Raw genomic sequence first — 27,092 nt, forward strand, 5'->3', positions numbered from 1 at the left:
CAGGGCGCGCTGATGGCGAAGACGGACATCGAGGCCGCTTTTCGTTTGCTTCCTGTCCATTCCCAAAGTTTTCATCTGTTAGGCTGCCAGTGGCTGGGATCATTCTATGTGGACCAGTGCTTGCCTATGGGTTGTTCAATCTCATGTGCGTTCTTTGAGAAGTTCAGCTCGTTTGTGGAATGGGTTGTGCGGGAGGTGGCCGGGGTTAATTCGGTCATCCACTATTTGGATGATTTCTTGTGTGTGGGCCCTCCTTCGTCCACTTTGTGTGGCGTTCTGCTGGCGACTGTCCAACATGTGGCGGTTCGCTTTGGCATTCCACTGGCGGCAGACAAGACTGAGGATAATTATTGATTCGGTGGCCATGGAATGTCGCTTGCCCGAGGACAAGCTGCTGGATCTTAAGGCGGAAATTTGCTTGCTGGTCGGCGAAAAGTGCAACTTCGGCGGTTGCAGTCTCTCCTCGGTAAGCTTGCCTTTGCGTGCCGTGTTTATGCCTATGGGCCGGGTTTTCAGCCGGCGCTTGTCGGCTGCTACGGCCGGTGTTCGGTCGCCGCATCACTTTGTTACGTTGACTGCAGAGCATGTGGATGATCTGCGGGTCTGGCATGTCTTCTCGACGTCATTCAACGGTCGGTCGCTTTGGCAGAGAGGCCCGGTCAGCAGCTACGATCTGGAGTTGTATACGGATGCGGCTGGCTCGACGGGCTTTGGCGCTTTCCTTGGGGGGCGGTGGTGTGCGGAGCGGTGGCCGGCGGCGTGGAGCGAGGCTGGGTTTTTGCGGAATTTAGTTCTGTTGGAACTTTTTCCCGTGGTGGTGGCGGTGGAACTATGGGGGGCGGAGTTCAGGGACAAGAACAGCATGGGCGTGGTGCCGGTTATCAATCGGCTTTCCGGTTCGTCTCCGCCGGTAATCAGGTTGTTACGTCACTTGGTTTTACGTTGTTTGCAGTTAAATATTTTCTTGTATGCTGTTCACTTGCCTGGAGTGGCGAACTCGGTGGCTGACGCTTTGTCTCGGTTTCAGCAGGACCGGTTCCGGGAGTTGGCGCCGGATGCGGAACATCGGGGGGAGCCTTGTCCGCCGGAACTGTGGCGCATTGCGTTGGGATCGCCTCTGGTTTGCTCAGAAGGTCTTTGAGTTACATAGTTACATAGTTACATACATAGTAGGTGAGGTTGAATAAAGACAATAGTCCATCCAGTTCAACCTGTGTAGGTGTGTGTGGCTGTAATCATCTCACATACCCCTGAATGTTCTGATCCTTGAGATGTAAGTCTAAGAGTCTTTGAAAGCCACCATACTACCCGCAGAAACCACCTCTTGTGGTAGAGAATTCCACAATCTTGTAGCCCTAACAGTAAAGAACCCCCCACGTTGCCTGAGGTTAAAACGCTTCTCCTCTAATCGCATTGTATGCCCTCGAGTCCTCATGCAATCCCTTCGAATGAACAGCTTTTTTTCTAAGCTGGGATCCCCATTAAGATATTTATAAATTGCTATCATGTCCCCCCTCAGACGTCTCTTCTCCAGGGAGAATAAATCGAGCGATTGTAGACGCTCTTCATAGTCAAGGTCCTCCAATCCCCTAATTAGTTTAGTTGCCCTTCTCTGGACTCTCTCCAGCTCCAACACATCCCTCTTGAGGACTGGCGACCAGAACTGGACAGAATACTCCAGATGCGGTCGGACCAGAGTTTTATAAAGTGGAAGGATTATAGTCTTATCTCTGGAATACATCCCTTTCTTTATGCATGCTAATATTCTGCTGGCTTTGGCAGCTGCCGCTTGACATTGCATGCTGTTGCCTAATCTATCATCAACTAAGACTCCCAGATCCTTCTCCATTTTTGATTCCCCCAAGGGTTCCCCTCCTAACGTGTATTGTGGTTTTATGTTTTTAGTCCCCAAGTGCAAAACCTTACACTTCTCCACGTTAAACCTCATTTGCCATGTCGTTGCCCACTCTGTAATTTTGTCCAGGTCATTCTGTAGGATATCTGCTTCATGCTGTGCAGTTATTGCCCTGGCCAATTTTGTGTCATCTGCAAAAACTGATATCGAACTACTGATCCCGACCTCAATGTTGTTTATGAATAAATTGAACAAGGTTGGTCCCAGGACTGAGCCCTGGGGCACCCCGCTTACTACCTCAGACCAGTCTGAGTATGCGCGGTTTATTACCACTCTTTGGACACGCCCTTTAAGCCAATTCCGTATCCAAGAGCAAACCCTGCTGTCGATACCTGCAGACCTTATTTTATAAATTAAGCGCTTGTGGGGAACTGTATCAAACGCCTTAGCGAAATCCAAGTACACCACATCCACTGGTCTCCCCCTATCTAGCTCACAGCTCACCTCCTCGTAGAATGTTAATAGATTGGTTTGACAAGAACGCCCATTTGTAAACCCGTGCTGATTACTGCTGATGAGGTTGTTGTCTTTAGCAAACTCTACGATATAGTCCCTTATCATCCCCTCCAGAAGTTTACATACTATTGATGTCAAACTGACAGGCCTATAATTTCCCGGGATATGCCTCTGGCCCTTTTTGAATATCGGAATCACGTTAGCTTTCTTCCAATCCCCTGGTACATCTCCTGTCCTAATACTGTCAGCAAAGATCAGGAACAGTGGTCTGGATATAACCTTACTGAGTTCCTTGAGTACTCTCGGATGTACGCCATCCGGGCCTGGTGATTTGTTTGTGTTGAGTTTATCCAGCCTTTCCCTGATTTCACCCTCTGTTAGCCATAGTGGCAAGTCCTGTGTATTACTACTAACCAAACAGTCATGGTCAGTGTACCCCTCCGTTTCCTGTGTAAAGACTGACGAGAAAAAAGCATTCAGCACGGTTGCTTTTTCAGTGTCCTCTGTAACCATCCTCCCATCATTGTTAGTTATGTGTGCAATATGCTCTGCCCTAGTTTTTTTGCTGTTGATATATTTAAAGAATTTCTTTGGGTTTTTTTTACTATCCTCCGCTATTTGTCTCTCAAAGTTGATTTTAGCCATCTTGATTTCTTGTTTACTTTTCTTATTTGCCTCCTTGTATTGCTCGAAAGTCGATACTGTGCCCTCTGATTTATACTTCTTGAAGGCCAATTTTATTCCCCTAATAAGTTTTTTGACGCTACGGTTTAACCAGCCAGGTTTGGCTTTGTCTCTTCTAAATTTATTTCCCATAGGAATGCACTGCAAGATGCCTTTGCCCAATATGTTCCTAAAGCATTCCCATTTTTCCTCTGTGGTCAGGGATCCCAGGGTTTGGTCCCGGTTTACCCTTTCCATCAATGAGTACAATTTTGGAAAGTTTGCCCTTCTGAAGTTTAGGGTTCTTATATTCCCCACTTGCCTTGTTATATTGTTATTTATACTAAATGTGATCATCCTGTGATCGCTAGAGCCCAGGTTGTCCTGGACTCCTACCTGCGAGATTAGGTCTGGGTCATTAGTGATCAATAGATCCAGGACTGCATTTTCTCTAGTCGGAGAATCCACCAACTGTGACATGTAATTATCCAGTAAGGTTTCCGTGAATAGGCGGGCCTTCTGTGAGTGTGTAGTCCCCTCGTCCCAGTCAATGTCGGGATAATTGAAGTCCCCCAATATGACGACTGATCCCAATTTTGCCACTTTACTCATTAGTGCTAAGAATTCCAGCTCTACCTCCTCCCCTTGGTTAGGTGGCCTATAGCAAACCCCCACAATTACTTTCCCCTTTTCTCCTTCCCTATGGAGTTCAACCCACACAGATTCTAAATCCATGCTCATCCCATCCGTAATGTCACTCCTTTCTATCTATCACCTTTTATATTGTTCTTGACATAGAGACATACCCCTCCCCCTCTTTTTCCTACCCTGTCCTTCCGGTACACCGAATACCCTTGGATATTGGCCAGCCAGTCATGTGAGGGGTCGAACCAAGTCTCTGTTATTCCCACAAGGTCTATGTCCTCCTCATGTACCAATATTTCCAACTCATCCATTTTATTAGCTAGGCTCCTGGCATTAGCATATACCCCTCTTAGTTTTACGGAAGTTAAGCGCAATTGGCGGTTATGTTTATTCCTGTTTGGTCTGAGATTTTCCCGCACAGACCTGCCAATTGACATTGTGGACCTACTGTCGCTGCTGACCCTACAGCTGCCTTCAGTCCTCTGCTCCCTCCTGACTGACTCTACTTCTGAGCCCTCCCCCCCGTCTCCTAGTTTAAAAGCCCCTCCAACTTGGTGGCCATCTTTCTCCCCAAAAGAGCTGTACCGTCCCCATTAAGGTGCAGCCCATCCTTACTAAAGAGCCGGTAGCCGACTGAGAAGTCAGCCCAGTTCTCCAGGAACCCAAACCCCTCCTTCCTACACCAGTTCCTCAGCCACTTGTTAAGTTCCCTAATCTCCTTCTGCCTCTCCTGTGTGGCTCGAGGTACAGGCAGTATTTCAGAGAAAACCACCTTGGAGGTCCTTTTCCTCAATCTATTTCCTAAGTCCCTGAAATCGTTCTTAAGGATCCTCCACCTACCTTTAACTTTGTCATTAGTGCCCACATGCACCATGACCGCTGGGTCATCCCCAGCCCCCCACATCAATCTGTCTGCCAGATCTGCGATGTGCCGAACTCGGGCGCCCGGTAAACAACAAACTGTTCGGTTCACAAGATCTTTTTTACAGATTGCCCTCTCTGTCCTCTTGATAATTGAGTCCCCAACTACCACAACCTTTCTAACCTTTCCTGAGTTACAGCCCCCCTTCTTCCTGGAGCCGTCCCTCCCCTGGCAGCTGGGGGAGGGCGCGTGCTCCAGCTCTGCCACCCCTGAGTTGATATCCCCCTCAACCTGCAACTCGGCAAATTTGTTAGGGTGTACCAACTCAGGATTGGCCTCCCTGGCACTCATCCCTCTACCCTTCCTAACAGTCACCCAGCTGCGTACCTCTGCTGCTTGCGTCTCCTCTATTCCTCCCTCCTCTATGCTGGCCCCTGCCAGCGCCTGATAGGTAATGTCCAAGCTCCTTTCCAGGTTGTTGATGCCACGCAGTGTTGCCACTGTGTTCTGTAGGTCTAGGATCTGGTCTAACAGAGCAACAAGTCGCTCACATCTTGCACAGCAGTATTCGCCCTCGATTGGTTCATCAAGGAACGCATACATGCAGCAAGAAGTGCACTGAGTAGCATCCGCAATCCTGTTGGACATTATTACCCTCTACTCTATGGGGATAATATTAACGACCTGCTCTTCCTTACCTACACTACCTCTGTCTCCCCTGGTACTAAACCTGGGGTCCTCACCAGTCGCTAATATACTAACCAGTCTCTAAGATCCAACAGACGCAAAGATACTCACCAGTCGCAAAGATCCAACAGACGCAAAGATACTCACCAGTCGCAAGATACTCACCAGTCCCAAGGATACTCACCAGTCGCAAGGATACTCACCAGTCGCCAGGATACTCACCAGTCGCAAAGATACTCACCAGTCGCAAGGATACTCACCAGTCGCAAGGATACTCACCAGTCGCAAGGATACTCACCAGTGGCAAAGATACTCACCAGTCGCAAGGATACTCACCAGTCGCAAAGATACTCACCAGTCGCAAGGATACTCACCAGTCGCAAAGATACTCACCAGTCGCAAGGATACTCACCAGTCGCAAAGATACTCACCAGTCGCAAAGATACTCACCAGTCGCAAGGATACTCACCAGTCGCAAGGATACTCACCAGTCGCAAGGATACTCACCAGTCACAAGATACTTACCAGTCGCAAGGATACTCACCAGACTTCCCAGGTACTCAGTTGCAGAGACAGTCACACAGCAGTCAGTCGCAGCACTGTCAAACAGCTATTGATTTCTCACAGAGCTCAGTCACACAGCTTTCTCCCTGTTTGCAGCTGCTGCCTTACTCACAGCTGCTGCCACACACACACTGGGACGGATGTCTCCTCCTCCTCACTGCGCACGGACGGTCCTCCTCCTCTTCATCCAGGCACTAAGGGATGGAGGCAGTTTCCGACCTCCACCGCCGCGCTCTGCCTCGGTCCCTGCACCCGGTATCCTGGTGCGGTTGTTCACGTCCCTGCTGCCGCTCCCTCTGCTCTTCTAGCGGCTCCCGTCCTCCACCGCCGCTCAGTTGATGGTTACCGGCCCCCTGCACGGTGCACCCGCACCCCTTGTTGCGGGGACACGGGCTCTCCCCGCACGTGTCCCCGCAGCTCCTCTTCCTCCTCGCTCCCTTGCCGCACGTACACACACTTCCGGTTTCTCTCAGCGCCGCTGTTAATTCATAACAGCGATGTCACGTGGGCTGCGTATTCCAAGGTATGGAGGGAGTGGGCGGGCCTTCTGTAGCGGGTGGGAGCAGGTGCGGTAAGTATGGTTTATCCGTCCCTTGTGCTGTATTTCCTGTGTTTGAATTTTAAGCAGGGGGTGTCGACATCGGCCGCCGGCCGCAAGCTGGCTGGTTTGGCCTTCCTGTTCAAAATGTGGGGTCTCCCTGACTTTACGAAGGATTTTGTGATTCGCCAGGCCTTGAAAGGTTATAGGCGGGGTTTGCGTCGGCCGGACGGCCGTCGCCCGATCTCGTTTGGCATGCTGGGGGAGTTGGTGCAGCAAGTGAGCAGCTCGTGCTCTTCCCAGTACGAGGCGTTGTTGTTCAGGACGGCTTTTGTTTTGGCCTTTTTCGGGGCGTTCCGTATTGGGGAACTGGTGAGCAATAATAGGAAGGTTCCTGGGGGCCTGTTGGTGGGGGAGGTGAGTTGCTCTGGTTCTTCGGTGGTAATTTTTCTTCGGAAATCCAAAACCGACCAGGCCGGCAAGGGTACGTATGTTCGCCTGTACCGGGTGGGGGGTTACCCCCTCTGCCCGGTGTCCGTGGTCCAAGAGTTTCTGGGGGCGCGCCCCCCGGTTGGGGTTCTTTCCTGGTGCATCTGGACGGCTCGTCCGTGTCCAGGTTTCAGTTCAGGGCAGTGTTCCGGAGGTGTCTGTCTGTGTTGGGCTACAGGTCCGGTGATTATTCTTCGCACTCCTTCCGCATCGGGGGCGGCTACAGAGGCCGCCAGGTGGGGAGGGGATGACACGGTGTTGAGGAGGATTGGTAGGTGGGAGTCTAACTGTTTTAAGCTGTACGTTCGTCCTCATTTGTTGTAATTTGTGGAACTTGGGGGGGCTGTGCTGTGTTTGTCGTGTTTTCTTGCTGTTTCATTACAGAAGGAGCTGCCTGCCTGATATGGATCTTGGGGCATTCATATGTGTTCTGGGGGGCCAGGCGGGCGGAGGTACGGCCCAACGGGCGACAATTGGGTTTTTCTCGGGAGGAGGCTGTTGTCCGCTGGATAGGCGTGTCGGGTTTGCTCTGGTGCAAGGTCCTGCCGGAAGTGCATCGTTTTGCTCGGTTGGACCGAGCACCGGGCGTCTTGGTACTGCACGCAGGGGGTAACGATCTGGGGGTCCCTTCAATGCGCCTCCTCATCCGAGATATCAAATTTGATTTTCTTCGGCTACGCACCTCCTTTCCCGATATGATCATCATTTGGTCTGAAATTGTTGGCCGGACCTCGTGGCGTTTTGCTAGGTCGGCCACGCGGCTGAACAAGGCCCGCATTAAGGTGAACAAGGCTGTTAGCCGTTTTGTTTGCCGTAATGGGGGTTTGGTGGTCAGGCACGGGGAGCTGGAGGTAGACACTTGGCGTTACCTGCGGAGTGACGGTGTGCATTTGAATGCTGTGGGTACCGACTTGTGGACCCTTGGTATTCAGGATGGTGTTCAACGAGCTCTGCGAGTGTGGCGGGGCTCACAGGTGTAAGGTTTCACACCTGTGTGCTGTGGCGGTTGGGGGTCTTTGGAGGCGTTAACAGATTTTTTGGTCAGTGCATAGGGTGACCCATCTACGGTATGGAGCCCTCTAGTGTATCCCGGTTAATAGGGGATTAACCCGGGAAGTGGTAACAAGGAGGTATCAGTGGTAAAGTGTGTTTGTTCCCGAGCTGGTGTTGCGCGGCTGGGGACCGTTGGATTTTTGGATACTGATACAGTTTTTAGTTGGATTTTTTGGTGCCTCCCAAGACCAACAACCCCTTATTCTCTTATGTGATACTGGAGTATTTATGGTTTACTGTTTAAAATGTCTAATTTGGTATTTGTTAATAAAATGGCCTACTAGGCCACAATTTTCTCCAAGTCGGTTGTCATTAGCTTTTGTTTAGAATTAAGAGAATGGGTGTGGGTTAATTCTAAGACTAGGAGTGGGCATCGATCATACCCTAATCAAGATAGGCCCGGAGCAAAAAAAAAAAAAAAGCTCAGGGCCTCATGATGGGGTTGATAGGGGACACAGGCAGGAAAGGGTCAACTGGTGGGCTGTGGCCGGTGGTCAAGAGTGGGGATTGGGTTATTCGGGGTGAGGGTGGGGTCACACACATGGTAACACTGGGGGTGGGCTGGTAAGCCACAAGCAGTGCCGTGGGGATTGTGAAGAAGAAGAGGAATCCCCGCCCTCCCGCCCTCGAGTTTCGGGATGTGGAATGCAGAAATGGAGGATGTTGAGTCGGAATGTGGGTTGTTATGGAATGCTGTTTGCGTTGGCGGTTGGGGGTCTTTGGAGGCGTTAACAGATTTTTTGGTCAGTGCATAGGGTGACCCATCTACGGTATGGAGCCCTCTAGTGTATCCCGGTTAATAGGGGATTAACCGGGAAGTGGTAACAAGGAGGTATCAGTGGTAAAGTGTGTTTGTTCCCGAGCTGGTGTTGCGCGGCTGGGGATAGTTGGATTTTTGGATACTGATACCGTTTTTAATTGGATTTTTTGGTGCCTCCCAAGACCAACAACCCCTTATTCTCTTATGTGATACTGGAGTATTTATGGTTTACTGTTTAAAATGTCTAATTTGGTATTTGTTAATAAAATGGCCTACTAGGCCACAATTTTCTCCAAGTCGGTTGTCAGTAGCATTTGTTTAGAATTAAGAGAATGGGTGTGGGTTAATTCTAAGACTAGGAGTGGGCATCGATCATACCCTAATCAAGAGATTACAGGACAGGTGTGCCAGGCCTTTGCTGTCCAAAAAGAAAATTAGAGCAAGATTACAGTTTGCCATTAAATATATAGGCAAAGTCTAGGCCATCTGAAAAATTTGACTGTGCACTGATGAATCAAATAGAGATTTGTTTGGCACAGAAGACTCAGAAAAACCTCATGTGGCACTTATAGGGTTGTCACCTTTTCTTCAAATCAAACCCGAACACTTTAGTGGCACAAGGTGTTTTTTTTTTTTTTGGGAGTATACACTATAACAGGGTTATTGAATTAAAATTCACCAATGCCCGGTCAGTAAAATTTTCTTCTAGCAAAGGTCCGAATATCATGTCAGTACCCGTGGCGTCTTTTCGCATGTGCCAAACAACATGTTGCCACGGCACCATGCGGCTTGGTTCTGCGCGATTTTGGAAAAAGAAGGTCAAGGACTTCTTTCTCTATGTTTCTCATGGGTAGTTCAGCCCATTAAAATGGGCTGGCCTACCCACGATGTGTGTGCCACATGCACAGATCTGAACCCATTCTTACATCAGCGTCCTCAGTCCCTACTGCACATCACAGTCCCCCCATCCCCCTTCACATCAAGATCCCCTCCTGATGAGCCTTCTCAGGTCCCCCTTTACATCACCCCCTCCACTCCTTTTACAGTAATGTTCTCACTCTTCCTTGTCATCGACCCCCCCGACAGTACTATCCTCTGCCCCTATTTACATCATCCCCCCCACACACATTACTGTTATTGTGCTTATTGCCCCCCACATTACAGTCCTCTGCCTCCCCCAATTTAATGTCGCCCCCCCCCCACACACACACACACACACACACACTACAGTCCTCAGCATCTCCCCCCCACATCACAGTCCTCAGGGCCCCCCCCACATCACAGTCCTCAGGGCCCAACTTTAATGTCCTTAGCCCCCCCCCCCACTATGATGTCCTCAGCCCACCACATCACAGTCCTCAGCCCCCCCCCCCCACATTGCAGTCTTCAGCCCCCCACTTTAATGTTCTAACCCCCCTACATTACAGTACTTAGTCCCCCACTTTAATGTCCTTACCCCCCCACATTACAGTACTTAGTCCCCCACTTTAATGTCCTTACCCCTCACACATTACAGTACTTAGTCCCCCACTTTAATGTCCTAATCCCCCCCCCCCCATTACAATCCTCAGTCCCCTACTGTAATTTCCTCAGCCCCCCCCCCCCCTAAACACACACTACACAGTCCTCAGCTCTCCCACTTCACTGTCCTCAGCACACACATTCCTCATTTTCATTTTCAAACTAGTGTCCTCACTCCCTGTGACTTCACCCCCTCCCTCACTGTCTTACCTTGCTTACACAGATCGAAGATTGGAGGGAGGCACAGGCACAGCATATCTCGATGAAGGGGGGGGGGGTGTTGCAAGATCGTGATTGGTTGCTAGGACCGCCCTTCATCCTAGCAGCCAATCACCTGCTTGTTATACTCAGGAAGCTCCGCCCTCTCTCCAAAACTGTCCTGAGTCCTGGTGTCTGCTCTGTAAGGATTACAGAGCGACGGCAGGGGAAGAAAAGGTTGCTAAATAGTGTTACCGCAGCGGTCCGAATAGAAACGTGACTCGGTCCGCATTTGGCCCGCGGTCCGCTATTTAGTGATCCCCGCACTATAAGATTGTAAAAGACCTGGGACACCTCTGGATTTCCCAATGAGAGCAGTAATGCAGCAAACAGTGGGTGTGGCCAAATTGTGGGTGCTATGCATTGAATGCAGGGGTCAGGAATATTTAATGTACAGAATGCAGAGGACAAGAGTTTGCATTGCATAGTAGGAGTCATGGGTGTGTAACGCACAGTGTAGGGGTAAGGAGAGTGCCAAATTTCCCCAGTGAGCAATACTTTCCCCCACTTTACCCTTTTATCAAAAACCCAGACTCCCTCTCCTGCAAAAAAAAAAACCAAAACAAAAAACACTCTAATATTTATGCTCTTCCGCCCAGCCCCCCCCCCCCCATTTCTCCCCCTCCCAGCACAATCTCCCGCAAAACAAATCTTCTTCCCCTTTCCTCCGCACAAGTCCTTCAGCACCATCCCCCAAATCTTCAGTCCTAGCACAATACCCCTTCTTTCCCATCCCAGCACTTATCCCCTACTCCCTCAATTCCCCTCCTAATACAAATCCTCTTCCTCCCCCAGCACAAAACCTCCTTCCCCCCCCCCCCCCAATACCCCTCTCAGAATAAATCCTTTTTCCATCCACCAAATCCTCCCTCTCTGCACAGTCCCTGATTCTAGTCCCCCCCCACCCCAATATTTATTGTAGTACAAATCTTCCTCCTCCCTTCACCCCTCAAAGAAAAAAAAAAAACACTTCTATCACAAACCCTCTCCCCGAAAAATCCCCCTCCGCAGCACAAATCCTCTTCTGCCCCCCAAGTCCTCCCCAGCGCAAATACCCTGCCCCCAAATTCCCCAAAGCCTATATCACCCTACCAGTATAAATTCTCTCCCCTAAATCCCCCCTTCCAGCACAATATGCTTCCAATCCTGAAACCAATCCTCTCCCCTCGTCCACTCTGGCACAAATCCTCTTTCCCCCAAGCCCCTCCTACACAAGTCCTCTCATAGTTTCATAGTTGGTAAGGTGAAATAAAGACACCAGTCCATCCAGTCCAACCAGTGTGTCCAACCTCCCCCAGTTCCACCAGAAATCTTCCCACCCAAAATCAGGTGGTGCAGACGCACTGCTTCTGCTGTGATTAGTCAGCCAATGGACGTCTACCAGCACCCACTAATTATCAAGGACACAGACAGGACGGAGCTTAGTATATATAAACAATGCAAAACTCCGTCCTGTCAGTGAGGATGTGTTGGATTTGGTTTTCCTTCAAAGCAGGGAATAAAATCCAGCACATCCTTTAGTGAAAACAGCATACAGTACACACATAAACACTGGTTAAGCACATAGTTAACTCTTTGATTGCCCTAGATGTTTAACCTTTTCCCAACCAGTGTCATTAGTACAGTGACAGTGCATATTTTTAGCACTGATCACTGTATTAGTGTCACTGGTTCCCACAAAGTGTCAGTTAGTGTCAGAATGTGCTCCAATATCACAGTCCTGTTAAAAGTCTCTGATCGCCACCATTACTAGTATAAAAAGGTAAATAAAAATTCCAGTATATATTCCATAGTTTATAGACGCTATAAAGTTTGCATAAACCAATCAATATATACGTTTATTGGGATTCTTTTTACCGAAGACTAGCAGAATACTTATTGGCCTAAATTTATGAATAAATTAGATTTTTTTTTAAAACTTTTATTGGATATGTTTTATAGCAGAAAGTAAAAAATATTGTTTTTTATTTTCAAAACTGTTGGTATTGTCGGTAACTATGTATTTTTTTGTTTATAGACCAAAAAAAATAAACTCAGTTGTAATCAAATACCACCAAAAGAAAGCTCTATTTGTGGGGAAAAAATGACATAAATTGAATTTGTGTATGGCCGCGCAATTGTCAGATAAAGTAATGTAGTACAGTATAGCAAAAATGGCCTGGTCTTGAAGGGGGGTAAATTTTCCAGAGTTCAAGTGGATATACTAGCAAACTAACAAACTGTTCAAAAAGAAGAAATAGAAGTTTATGGATTATGTGGTCCTTAGTCAAAGTTAGCGATGGGCGGAACACACCCTGCCCATCCCGAACCGCGAACCCTATTATAGTTTATAGGACCCGAACTTGAAGAGTCAAAAGCCCCCATTTGGAAGGTTTATTTGCAAGTTATTGTCCAAAAAAGGGTGTGTGGGCTCGGGTACTGCCCTGGTGGACATGTATCAATGCAAAAAAAAATAAATAAGGTTTTTAAAGGAGCAGGGATTTTACCAATGCTTAAAGTGAAATAAAAATGAAAAATGCCTTTATATATAGGGGCGCATCTGTACCATGTATAAAACCTGCTGCAGCAAAGCTGACATATATAAAAGAAAAAAAAAAAGATGACATTTAACTTGATTTTCCCAGCTACTTGCTTTCTTGAACAAAAGAAAAAAAACAATGCCGGCAATAGAAAAATGTGGAAAAAAAATGGCGAGGGGCAGTGGCGGCTGATGCTCAAAATTTTTGGGGGGGCGCAAAAACAAAAATGTAATAGGTATTGCTTCGCGGCAAAAAACGAGGTAAAAAAATTGCATGACTTTGAGGTCATGGTACAGGCATGGCACATGTGATGGTATAGGCATGGCACAGATGGTACAGGCATGGCACAGGTGATGGAATAGGCATGGCACAGATGGTATAGGCATGGAACAGGTGGTAGAATAGGCATGGCACAGGTGATGGTATAGGCATGGCACAGGTGATGGTATAGGCATGGCACAGGTGATGGTATAGGCATGGCGCAGGTGATGGAATAGGCATGGCACAGGTGATGGTATAGGCATGGCACAGGTGATGGAATAGGCATTGCACAGGTGATGGTACAGGCATGGCACAGGTGATGGAATAGGCATGGCACAGATGGTATAGGCATGGCACAGGTGATGGTACAGGCATGGCACAGGTGATGAAATAGGCATTGCACAGGTGATGGTACAGGCATTGCACAGGTGATGGTACAGGCATGGCACAGGTGATGGAATAGGCATGGCACAGATGGTATAGGCATGGCACAGGTGATGGAATAGGCATGGCACAGATGGTACAGGCATGGCACAGGTGATGGTACAGGCATGGCACAGGTGATGGTACAGGCAGGGCACAGATGGTACAGGCATGGCACAGGTGATGGAATAGGCATGGCACAGATGGTATAGGCATGGCACAGGTGATGGAATAGGCATGGCACAGATGGTACAGGCATGGCACAGGTGGTGGAATAGGCATGGCACAGGCATGGCGCAGGTGGTGGAATAGGCATGGCACAGATGGTATAGGCATGGCACAGGTGATGGAATAGGCATGGCACAGATGGTACAGGCATGGCACAGGTGGTGGAATAGGCATGGCACAGATGGTACAGGCATGGCGCAGGTGATGGAATAGGCATGGAACAGATGGTACAGGCATGGCACAGGTGATGGAATAGGCATGGCACAGGTGATGGTAAGGTCATGGCACAGGTGGTGGAATAGGCATGGCACAGATGGTACAGGCATGGCACAGGTGATGGAATAGGCATGGAACAGATGGTACAGGCATGGCACAGGTGATGGAATAGGCATGGCACAGGTGATGGTAAGGTCATGGCACAGGTGGTGGAATTGGCATGGCACAGATGGTACAGGCATGGCGCAGGTGATGGAATAGGCATGGCACAGGTGATGGAATAGGCATGGCACAGGTGATGGTAAGGTCATGGCACAGGTGGTGGAATAGGCATGGCACAGGTGATGGAATAGGCATGGCACAGGTGATGGTAAGGTCATGGCACAGGTGGTGGAATAGGCAAGGCACAGATGGTACAGGCATGGCGCAGGTGATGGAATAGGCATGGCACAGGTGATGGTAAGGTCATGGCACAGGTGGTGGAATAGGCATGGCGCAGGTGGTGGAATAGGCATGGCACAGATGGTACAGGCATGGCACAGGTGATGGTAAGGTCATGGCACAGGTGGTGGAATAGGCATGGCACAGATGGTACAGGCATGGGGCAGGTGATGGAATAGGCATGGCACAGGTGATGGTAAGGCCATGGCACAGGTGGTGGAATAGGCATGGCGCAGGTGGTGGAATAGTCATGGCACAGATGGTACAGGCATGGCACAGGTGATGGTAAGGTCATGGCACAGGTGGTGGAATAGGCATGGCACAGATGGTACAGGCATGGCACAGGTGGTGGAATAGGCATGGCACAGGTGATGGAATAGGCATGGCACAGATGGTACAGGCATGGCGCAGGTGGTGGAATAGGCATGGCACAGGTGATGGAATAGGCATGGCACAGATGGTACAGGCATGGCGCAGGTGGTGGAATAGGCATGGCACAGGCATGGCGCAGGTGGTGGAATAGGCATGGCACAGATGGTACAGGCATGGCACAGGTGGTGGAATAGGCATGCCGCAGATGGTACAGGCATGGCGCAGGTGATGGAATAGGCATGGCACAGATGTTACAGGCATGGCACAGGTGATGGAATAGGCATGGCACAGGTGATGGTAAGGTCATGGCACAGGTGGTGGAATAGGCATGGCACAGATGGTACAGGCATGGCGCAGGTGATTGAATAGGCATGGCACAGGTGATGGAATAGGCATGGCACAGGTGATGGAATAGGCATGCCGCAGATGGTACAGGCATGGCGCAGGTGATGGTAAGGTCATGGCACAGGTGATGGTAAGGTCATGGCACAGGTGGTGGAATAGGCATGGCACAGATGGTACAGGCATGGCGCAGGTGGTGGAATAGGCATGGCACAGGCATGGCACAGGTGATGTAATAGGCATGGCACAGATGGTACAGGCATGGCGCAGGTGGTGGAATAGGCATGGCACAGGCATGGCGCAGGTGGTGGAATAGGCATGGCACAGATGGTACAGGCATGGCACAGGTGGTGGAATAGGCATGGCACAGGCTTGGCACAGGTGATGGAATAGGCATGGCACAGATGGTACAGGCATGGCGCAGGTGGTGGAATAGGCATGGCACAGGCATGGCGCAGGTGGTGGAATAGGCATGGCACAGATGGTACAGGCATGGCACAGGTGGTGGAATAGGCATGGCGCAGATGGTACAGGCATGGCGCAGGTGATGGAATAGGCATGGCACAGATGGTACAGGCATGGCACAGGTGATGGAATAGGCATGGCACAGGTGATGGTAAGGTCATGGCACAGGTGGTGGAATAGGCATGGCACAGGCAAGGCGCAGGTGGTGGAATAGGCATGGCACAGGCATGGCGCTGGTGGTGGAATGGGCATGGCACAGGCATGGCGCAGGTGGTGGAATAGGCATGGCACAGATGGTACAGGCATGGCACAGGTGGTGGAATAGGCATGGCACAGATGGTACAGGCATGGCACAGGTGATGGTAAGGTCATGGCACAGGTGATGGTAAGGTCATGGCACAGGTGGTGGAATAGGCATGGCACAGATGGTACAGGCATGGCGCAGGTGGTGGAATAGGCATGGCACAGGCATGGCGCAGGTGGTGGAATAGGCATGGCACAGGCATGGCGCAGGTGGTGGAATAGGCATGGCACAGATGGTACAGGCATGGCACAGGTGATGGTAAGGTCATGGCACAGGTAAAGGTAAGGTCATGGCACAGGTGGTGGAATAGGCATGGCACAGGCATGGCACAGGTGGTGGAATAGGCATGGCACAGATGGTACAGGCATGGCGCAGGTGGTGGAATAGGCATGGCACAGGCATGGCGCAGGTGGTGGAATAGGCATGGCACAGGCATGGCGCTGGTGGTGGAATGGGCATGGCACAGGCATGGCACAGGTGGTGGAATAGGCATGGCACAGATGGTACAGGCATGGCACAGGTGGTGGAATAGGCATGGCACAGATGGTACAGGCATGGCACAGGTGATGGTAAGGTCATGGCACAGGTGATGGTAAGGTCATGGCACAGGTGGTGGAATAGGCATGGCACAGATGGTACAGGCATGGCGCAGGTGGTGGAATAGGCATGGCACAGGCATGGCGCAGGTGGTGGAATAGGCATGGCACAGGCATGGCGCAGGTGGTGGAATAGGCATGGCACAGATGGTACAGGCATGGCACAGGTGATGGTAAGGTCATGGCACAGGTGATGGTAAGGTCATGGCACAGGTGGTGGAATAGGCATGGCACAGATGGTACAGGCATGGCGCAGGTGGTGGAATAGGCATGGCACAGGCAATGGGCAGGTGGTGGAATAGGCATGGCACAGGCATGGCGCTGGTGGTGGAATGGGCATGGCACAGGCATGGCGCAGGTGGTGGAATAGGCATGGCACAGATGGTACAGGCATGGCACAGGTGGTGAAATAGGCATGGCACAGATGGTACAGGCATGGCACAGGTGATGGTAAGGTCATGGCACAGGTGGTGGTAAGGTCATGGCACAGGTGGTGGAATAGGCATGGCACAGATGGTACAGGCATGGCGCAGGTGGTGGAATAGGCATGGCACAGACATGGCGCAGGTGGTGGAATAGGCATGGCACAGGCATGGCGCAGGTGGTGGAATAGGCATGGCACAGGCATGGCGCAGGTGGTGGAATAGGCATGGCACAGATGGTACAGGCATGGCACAGGTGATGGTAAGGTCATGGCACAGGTGATGGTAAGGTCATGGCACAGGTGGTGGAATAGGCATGGCACAGATGGTACAGGCATGGCGCAGGTGGTGGAATAGGCATGGCACAGGCATGGCGCAGGTGGTGGAATAGGCATGGCACAGGCATGGCGCTGGTGGTGGAATGGGCATGGCACAGGCATGGCGCAGGTGGTGGAATAGGCATGGCACAGATGGTACAGGCATGGCACAGGTGGTGGAATAGGCATGGCACAGATGGTACAGGCATGGCACAGGTGATGGTAAGGTCATGGCACAGGTGGTGGTAAGGTCATGGCACAGGTGGTGGAATAGGCATGGCACAGGCATGGCGCAGGTGGTGGAATAGGCATGGCACAGGCATGGCGCAGGTGGTGGAATAGGCACTTACCTGGCGACGGCTCGGCTCCTGGCGGCGGCTTCTCCCCTCCTCGCGACTCCTCTTCTTCGCGGGCTGCGGCGGGAAAGTGACCGGGCGGTGACGGTGAGTGACTGATGCACGCACCGGCACCGCCCCCAACGAGGTCACCATGGATGTCCTGAATCATGATTGGTCCAGGCTGGAGTCTGGACCAATCATGATCCAAGACATCACAAAAGGGGGTGGTGTAGCGCATTTTTCTGCGCTACAGTTACGCCCCAGAAGGCCGCCAATTGGCGCCTCTGCTGGTGGAAAACCCCACCCCCCATCGGCACCAATGCGGCGGACGCCGAAAGAGGGGTGGTGGAGCGCAGAGCTCTGCGCTACAGTTACGCCCCAGAAGGCCGTCTATCGGCGCCTCTGCGGGTGGAAAACCCCACCCCCATAGGCACCAATGAGACGGGCGCCCCTTGTGGGCAAAAATTTTTTTTTTTTTTTTTTTTTTAAATCTTTTTTTTTTTCTTTTTCTTTTTTTTTGGGGGGGGGGGGGGCGGCGCCCCTGCGCCCCCTATGGGCCGGCCGCCACTGGCGAGGGGGTCCCCCCAATCCATACCTGGCCCTTTTGGGTTTTAAGGGGAACTGCACGCCAAAATGAATAAAACAAATCGATGCGGGGTCCCCCCAAAAATCTATGAGACTCTTATCTGAGCATGCAGCCTGGCAGACCAGGAAAGGGGGGGATGAGCAACCCCCCCCCCCAACTATACCAGGCCACATGCCCTCAACATAGGGGCATGCTTTGGGGCAGGGGGGGGCTCTGCCCACCCCTCCAAGCACCTTGTCTGCCAAAATTGAAAAACAAAAACGGCGTGGTGTCCCCCCCCCCCCAAATCCATACCAGACCCTTATCCGAGCAAGCAGCCTGGCTGGACAGGATAAGGGGGGGGGGGAGCTAGCGCCTTTCCCATCTGAACCATACCAGGCTACTTGCCCTCAACATGGGGAGGGTGCTTTGGGGTGCCCCCCAAAGCACCTTGTCCCCATGTTGATGGGGACAAGGGTATCTTCCCAACAACCCTGGGCTGTGGTTGTGGGGGTCTGCGGGTGGGGGGCTTATTGGAATCTGGAAGCCCCCTTTAACAAATGAACCCCCAGATCCCAGCCCCCCCCATGTGAATGGATATCTGGTACATCATACCCCTACCCATTCACCAAAAAAGTGTACAAAAAAATAAAGACAAAAGCCAGTTTTTGACAAGTCCTTTATTAAAAAAAATAAAATAAAATAGTGTCCCCCGATGTAAATCCATTGTCAATCATGTCATCTGCGGCACCCAAAAAAAAAAAAAAAATGCTACCGCCTCTTCAGATGCCTTTGGCGTAATGAGTTGCTGCAGCTGTGACAGCTCTTTTATAGGAAAGGGGCGGGGTCACCACCCGATGGCACTGCCCCTTCTGACATGACGTCAGTCATTTATTCTCTGCACCTGAGCAGTGCATTATGGGGCACTCGTGACGTCAGATTCCTATAAAAGGGCTGTCAAACTCAAACAGCTCATTACGTGCGAGGCGTCTGAAGAGAGTAATAAATTACTGACGTCACGACAGAAGGGGTGGTGCCACCAGGTGGTGTCCCCACCCCTTTCCTATAAAAGAGCTGTCACAGCTCCAGCAGCTCATCACACCGGAGGCGTCTGAAGAAGCAGGAGCATTTTTATTTTTTCTATTTTTTGGGTGTGGCGGCGGGCGAACTTCCCGCCGAGCGCCCCATTTGTTTGTGTGTTCAGTGAACACACGAACGCCCGATGTTCGAATCGAACTCAAAGCTCATCCCTACTCTCTATATGTCCTGTTTACCCTTATCATTGAAAGTGAAATTAAAAGAAAATCCCAAATTTTAGGTTGTCCCCAGAAAAGTAATAGAAGGGAAATCTTCCAACAGGGACATTAGTTCTGGTGACCTGGGGTTAAAACTTCCATTAATTTGTAGGGATTTCCTCACACTTTCTGTTTTTGCTATGGGACAGGTGAAGGTAAAACTCCCCAATGGGACACAGATGGCCAAAAAATATTCTGACAGGGGCTATAACTTTCCCTTACTCTATTCAAAATGAAAAGAAAACTTTCGTAGAAATTTAATTTTTTTTCTTCGATACTCCCACTTCTGACACTGCAGCCCCTTCTTCCAGTACCTGTATCTGGTCCACTAATGTTCTCACAAAAAAATCCAAATCAGACACCACAGCTACAACCCATATATACATTGTAGCAGTCTGTCATGTATATACTGTAAAATACTTTGTGACTTAAACATGTCTTCTAAATAATTTCTGTTTTCAGATCTGCCCCGTCCACAAAATTCCCAAACTGGAGGAAGATAAAGAAGCCACTCTGACCTGTGATATCTCCGAAAAGTATATCACTGTGAGCTGGTATAGGAAGTAACCCGGGACAGACTCACAGCCCAGTATAACACCACTGCCTAATGATGACTTCAAAATCCGTACCAAGATGAAAGATCAGACCTGTCAATCATCACTGATATTCATCCCATCACTCAGCAGAGACCAGGGGGCAGAGTTCATCTGTAAAGTGGAACATTCCAGCCTGGAGAAGCCCATAGAGAAGAGCACGGGTCCTATAAAATTGACTTAACCTTCTGTGAATGGGACTGGTAAAGCACAACAAAAGGTTTCTTCATGATAGTCTAAACTATTAGCAAGTGATGGGCTGAACACCCCCCTGTTCGGTTCGCACCAGGACATCTGGAACAGGGAAAAGTTTTAGCGAACATGCAAACTCTATTAAAGTCTATGGGACATGAACAAGAAAAATCAAAAGTCCTCATTTTTAAAGGCTTATATGCAAGTTATTGCCATAAAAAGTGTATGGGGACCCGGGTACTGCCCTGGGGAACATCTATCAATGTATAATTTTTTTTTTAAAACAATAATTTTTTACAGGAGCAGTGATAATAATAATGCTTAAAGCGGAGTTCCACCCTGAAAAATATTTTTTCACCGTCCGCTTGCTTTAATTTACCTGAAAAAGAATTGGATCATTTACATTGTTTTTTTTGTTTCACTTACCTTCTTTTTAATTAAAATATACTTACCTTCCTTCCTCTTCCTCCCTCTGCGGCCATGGCCCACGCCGTCACTTCCTCCTTGCATTGACTCCTGGGAGATGAGCGTCATTGATCCCAGGAGTCAAAGCCTCTGCACCGGCCCTGCTCATCACTTCCGGTGCAGGCGCATCATTCCCTGCTGAACAGCTTCTGGGCATACCCAGAAGTTGTGCAAGGATGAGGCGCCTGCACCGGAAGTGACGAGCAGGGCATTCTGGGACTCCGACGTCACCGAAGAGGACGCTCCGTTTTCAGCTGCCCACACCTGAGATGGCAGCGCTGGACAAGACATTTTCAAGGTAAGTATTTCTTCTAAAAGGTAAGTGAAACAGGGGACAGTTCAGAGGCTATCGTTGCTTAAATGCACTCGCCCTGACTGTCCCTGGGGTATTTTTATCTAAAAAAAAATTTCTAGGGTGGAACTCCGCTTTAAAGTGAAACCATAAAAATAAAACATTCCTTTAAATATCGTGCCTGGGGGGTCCCCTTAGTGTGCTTGTAAAGTATTTAAATTTAAAAAAAGTACTTGTGGCTGTAATGTATTTTTGGCTTCCGGCAATACAGATAAAAATAAAAAACATGAAAAAAAATGGCATAGGGTCCCCCCCCAGTCCATACCAGGCCCTTTCGGTCTGGTATAGATTTTAAGGTGAACTCTACGCCAAAATTAACCACTTGCTGACCGCCGCAAGTACATATACTGCGGCGGTCAGCCCCTCCTGGGCAAAGTTACGTAGGGGTACGTCACTCGCCCACGAGCCTCTGGGGGGCGCGCGTGTGCCGCCGGAGGCATGCTCCCGACCCCGCTCGTTCCCTGACATACCCGCGCGAGTGACCGGCGGCTCCAATGTCCGCCGGTCACTCGCGATCTCCCGCTGGAGAGGGAGAAAGGCAGACGGCTGATGTAAACAAAGCCGCCTGTCATTCTCCCTGGTGTAACTGCAGAGATCATACGATCATATGATCCTGCTATGTAGGATTGTATGTCTCTGTGGTTACATCACAAGCCACGCCCCTTGACAGTTAGAATCACACCCCTTGATCACTAATAAAGTTAACCCCTTCCCTGCCAGTGTAATTTTTACAGTAACAGTGCATATTTATAGCACTGATTATTGTAGTAATGTCACTGGTACCCCCAAAAGTGTAAAAAATGTCAGTCAGGGGTCCAATCTGTCCGCCGCAATGTCGCAGTCCCGCAAAAAAAAAAAATCGCAGATCGCCGCCATTACAAAAAACAATAAAAATGACATAAATCTTTCCCATAGTTAGTAAACGCAATAACTTTTGCGCAAACCAATCAAAATCCACTTATTGCGATTTTTTTTTACCAAAAATATGTAGCAGAAAACAAATTGGCATAAAATGTTAAAAAATTTTGATTTTTACATTTTTTTTGAGAATTTCATATAAAAATATGTGAAAAATATTGTTATTTTTTCTAAATTGTCGCTCATTTTTTGTTTATAGCACAAAAAGTAAAAATCGCTATACCACCAAAAGAAAGCTCTGTTTGTGGGAACAAAAAGGACGTCAAAATCATTTGGGTACAGCGTCGCACGACCGCGCAATTGTCCGTTAAAATCACGCAGTGCCGAATCGCAAAATAGGCCCTGGTCTTTGAGCAGCCAAATCTTCCGAAGGCTTAAGTGCTTAAAAAAGAAAACGGCGTGGCCCCCCCCCCCCAAATCCATACCAGACCCTTATCTGAGCATGCAGCCTGGCAGGCCAGGAAAGGGAGAGGGGGAAGAGCGAGCGCCCCCCCTTCTCCTGAACCATACCAGGCTGCATGTCCTCAACATGGGGAGGGTGCTTTGGGGTGCCCCCCAAAGCACTTTGTCCCCATGTTGATGCGGACAAGGGCCTCTTCCGACAACCCTGGGCTGTGGTTGTGGGTTGCACGCCAACATTTATAGTAAAAATGACGGCATGTGACATCAGAAGGGGGCGGTGCCTACCCATTCACATGGGGGGATGGGATCCGATAGGTCCCCCACCCATAGATCCCCACAACCACAACCCAGGGTTGTCGGTAAGAGGCCCTTGTCCCCATCAACCTGGGGACAAGGTGCTTTCCCCCCATGTTGAGGGCATGTGGCCTGGTATGGTTCAGGAGGGGGGCCACTCGCTTGCCCCCCCTTCCTGGCCTGCCAGGCTGCATGCTCGGATAAGGGTCTGGTATGGATTTTGGGGGGGACCTCACGCTGTTTTTTTAAATTTTGCCGTGATATGTATGTATGTATGCCATTTTTTTAAATTTTTTTGGCGTGGAGTTGCCCTTAAATTCTATACCAGATCCAAAGTGCCTGGTATAGATTTTGGGGGGGACCCCATGTAATTTTTTTTTTTATTCTGTCATAGGGTTCCCCTTAACCACTTAAATGTAGGGCACTTTCACCCCTTTTCCGCCTAGACCAATTTTCAGCTTTCAGTGCTCATTGGCATCTATTGGAAATATTGGACAGCTTGGCATGGCACTGCTCCTGGTCTTTTACATTGGTGTCTATGGGAAATATTGGTCAGCTTGGTATGGCACTGATCCCCATCTTTACAATTGGCGTCAATGGAAAATATTGGTCAGCTTGGCATGGCACTGCTCCCCGTCTTTAACATTGGTGTCTATGGGAAAATAATTTAAATAATGAAATAATCCCATTTCATTATTTAAATGTACACCTTGTCCCTTGCTATTATACTTGCCGTGAAGGAGCGCGGCTGCCCTCCCCCAGGCAGCACGCACGCTCGGAAACGCGTTGTATGCGGATGACGTCATCCTGGTTCGACTGTCCACCAAGCCTCGCTGCCAGCAAAAAACACCGAGCCTACTTCCTGGTTCTTACCCCGCCGTACAAGCCGGCCACGGCGAAGGGATCCTGGCTCCAGCAGGATGGACGTCTAGGATCAGATGATGCACATTTTTTTATTTTTTTTATTATGACATAAAAAACAGGCATTCAAAGGTTTTAGAAACCTGATGCAAAAGCAAAGCTGACCCTCTCTATTTTGGGTCCGTGCAGGCAGGGCATGCATGCATGCACGGGACATCAGTACATGCTGTGTCACGTGCCGTGTCTCTGTGCACGGGGCCACAAATCTCCTCAATTTCCTTGCCCCGGGCTCCCCCTCTCCTGGAATGATAGCACCTGTGCCTGGGGCTGAGGACAGTGGTCCGCACGGCTGCTGATGTCAGTCCCTGCGTGAGCTGCGACTCGCAAATATTTATTTTTAAAGGGGAAAAATAAGTCGCTCTTTACAAGTTTTCAGAGCGCTGATCGCCACTCACGTGACTCGCTGCCTCTCTCCCCTCTTGGCTAACGTCAGCAGGGAATCCTCAGCCCTGCCCGCTGCAAGCAACTCTCAGACAGGCAGAGGAGAGAGCTGGCGGGTCATTTGAGCGGCGATCGGCGCTCTGAAAACTGGTAAAGGGACGGGTTATTTTTTTTTTAAAACACATACACAGACACACGGGCACACAGAATTATTAAAGAGAGCTGACAGGATAGTATAATGTGGCTTAACAACCACTTTAAAGGGGAAGTTGAGATTCCAGGGGGGGGGGCACTTGCCCCCATGTGGATGCCAATTGTCATGTTTCTCCTAAGCCTCTATTTTTTTTTTTAACTATTTTTCTATCTGTTTAGTAGTCGATACATCACATACATCTCTGATTCTCTCCCAGCCTTAAAGCTAAACTCCGGAGAAGATAAAGATCCTCCTTTGCAGAGAGCTGGCCCCTCACTACATGGGTTAAATACTTTTAAGGTCTAGGGGACCATGAACAGCTCCTGCAGGCTTATACAGGTTTCAGGACCAGTCCCTGCAGCCTCTATTTCTCTGTGCTCTGGCAGAAAAAAGTGTTTTCATAGGTTATGTCATAGCATCTTAGGGTATATTATAATTCAGAATATAACACATTAGTTTAATAGAATACTCAATATACAGTATTGACATAAGATCATTCATAGCATGTCACTCAATTATTCAATTATGTTTTCATATTTTTAATAGTATAAGTATTAATTAATATTACTTTTATGCATGGGCGTCCGCAAGTGCCCCCCTTCCCCGGAATCTCAACTTCCCCTTGTTGTTGGTTGTTAAGCCACTTTATACTATCCTGTCTGGTCTGTTTAATAAACCTGTGTGCCCCTGTATCTGTGTATGTGTTTTAAAAAAAATAGAAAATGGAAGTACACAAGTACAAACCCCCAGGGGGGTTTTAGCAGCAATAACTATTTTTGTAGAATATATGAAACTATAATTTTTTCTAAAAAATTCCTTTATTAGTAAATGGAAAACGTGTAAAAAACACACATGATAAAAAATCCCCAAAAGGGAAAATTGATGGATTATGAGCTCTGGTTACAAACAGAATAACATGATGTTACAAAAGTAAATGACAATCGCATAATGTAGATCGTCACATGAAATTACAGAAACTCTGCGTTTCGACCTATAAGGTGAGGTCTTCCTCAGGGGATCTGTGATGTCTGGAAAGAACATGTCATTACAATTAAACACATGCAAAGGTTATATAATATCACATGAGTATATACAGACATGTGGAATAACTTATATAGATAGGTATATAGATTCTAAATAAATAATTATATAATTATGTACCATAAGTTTTTGTAAGAATTGATGGACATTAGGAATGTTGACTTTGTTCTTGCCTTTTTATATAAGTTAATTGTATCCTATTAATTTTAATATAAACTGCTTTAACACTATGATTTTGTGTTTATTTTTTAGTCCCTGATGAAGTGTTTTGAGTCACCGAGACAGGTTGTATGGTTTAGGTGATCTTATGATGAATCATTACAAGTACTTGGATTCTTTTGGCATTTGTTCTGGTGCTCCTGTTGTGTTTTTACATTTCTGGGTGCCCACCAAAGGACAGCCTTGCTTTACATGAGCAGTCTCACCAGAGCCAGTGAATTCCCTGCCAGTGTTTCCTATATGTTTTACTAGATTTTACACTCCTGTACCTCCTGGATGTGTCTTTTTTTGGATACAACCGTAGGAAAGTTTATTAGGTAGACATCGCAGGCAGACTCAACAGGTGTTGCAGGGGGGATAAAAGAAGACTGTAAGCCCCCGTTCACACTTGAGCATTGTTGCACATGTATTTACGCCTAAACCTACACAAGTCATCAGTTAGCAACAGGAATCCCATTATTTTCAATACTGGCTTCTTCTACTCTCAGTCACTCAAAGCATGATAATGTAAAAAAAGCAAGAAGGGTGCACTAGCCTAGTGCATTACCAATGGTATTTATTAGAATGTAAAACACAGGCAACAATATTCACAAAGCCAGATAAGTGTAAGGCACATAATGTAAACCAAAAGGAGACTTCACTTGTAGCCTTAATTAGTAGGTCTAGATAAGCACAAACGATACCTGATGTAGAGCTAAAACTGACGCATATCAAGGGTTAACCCTCTTCCTCAGCTCTATATACTCATTTTTAGGATCAGGCAGATTAATCTTCCATGCTCTGGCTCTTGGCAATTAAATTAAAGTTCAGTGCCCCAGTGGGTCGATAAAGAAGATGAGACCAAAACTTTAATTTAGTTGTTGGGAGTCAGGGCATGGAGATCCTGATAATGAGTAATTGGTCCCTGACACCCCTCTCTGTTCCTAGCCCCAGCTGCTGAACTGATGCGGCCCAAGTTTTATTTTATTCATTCGTTGGGAGCCACTGCCTTAGGCATAACGGTGCATGCACCCAAAGATATTTAAATAGTCTACTCTATGCCCCTGGGCAACATACAGGAGGGCTGGCTCCCTATCAGTGGCCCTGTATAGTGATGCTGCATTCTGCCATTCTCCCTGAACTGAAGCTCCAGATCATCTGTCAGAGCTGAAGACTGTGCAGTTCTGCTTGGACAAAAGAGGTTGTGGTCTGATGGGGGTAACTCCTACTGTAGATAGCCTTAGCAATGTGGAGGTGGGGGGAAAGTTGGTAATTTCCCAGTTTGCTTATCCCTGCTTACACATCAATTTCCCCAGCACTGCACATCCAGCATACAACCTGTAAAAGTAATTTCTCCCCTTTCAGTATTTCCTGGCATTATGTCTCTATTTCCCCTCCGCACTCAGGTAGATAGAAGCAGATGAAAGCAAAAAATGGTTTATTCTTCAAATGGATAAATGAACAGACAGTGCAATGGGGAACAGATGTCCAGGTTGACGCGTTTCACGGCTCACATGGCCGCTTACTCATAACCGTAGTGATGAATAACGGAAATCGTTTTTTTATACAAACTCTAGATGGTTAATGTGATTGCTTGCACGTTTGTATGTTTAACTTAATGATCTTT

General features: G+C 48.7%; 1 protein-coding gene across 1 annotated transcript in view; it reads left to right on the forward strand.

The window, feature by feature from the left end:
• Positions 1-27,092, forward strand: part of LOC309558540 (uncharacterized protein) — a 553,938-nt gene that overhangs the window by 276,229 nt on the left and 250,617 nt on the right. The window lies entirely within an intron of this gene.

This window comes from Pelophylax lessonae, assembly GCF_965119305.1.
Source record: "Pelophylax lessonae genome assembly, chromosome: 6".
NCBI lineage: Eukaryota > Metazoa > Chordata > Amphibia > Anura > Ranidae > Pelophylax > Pelophylax lessonae.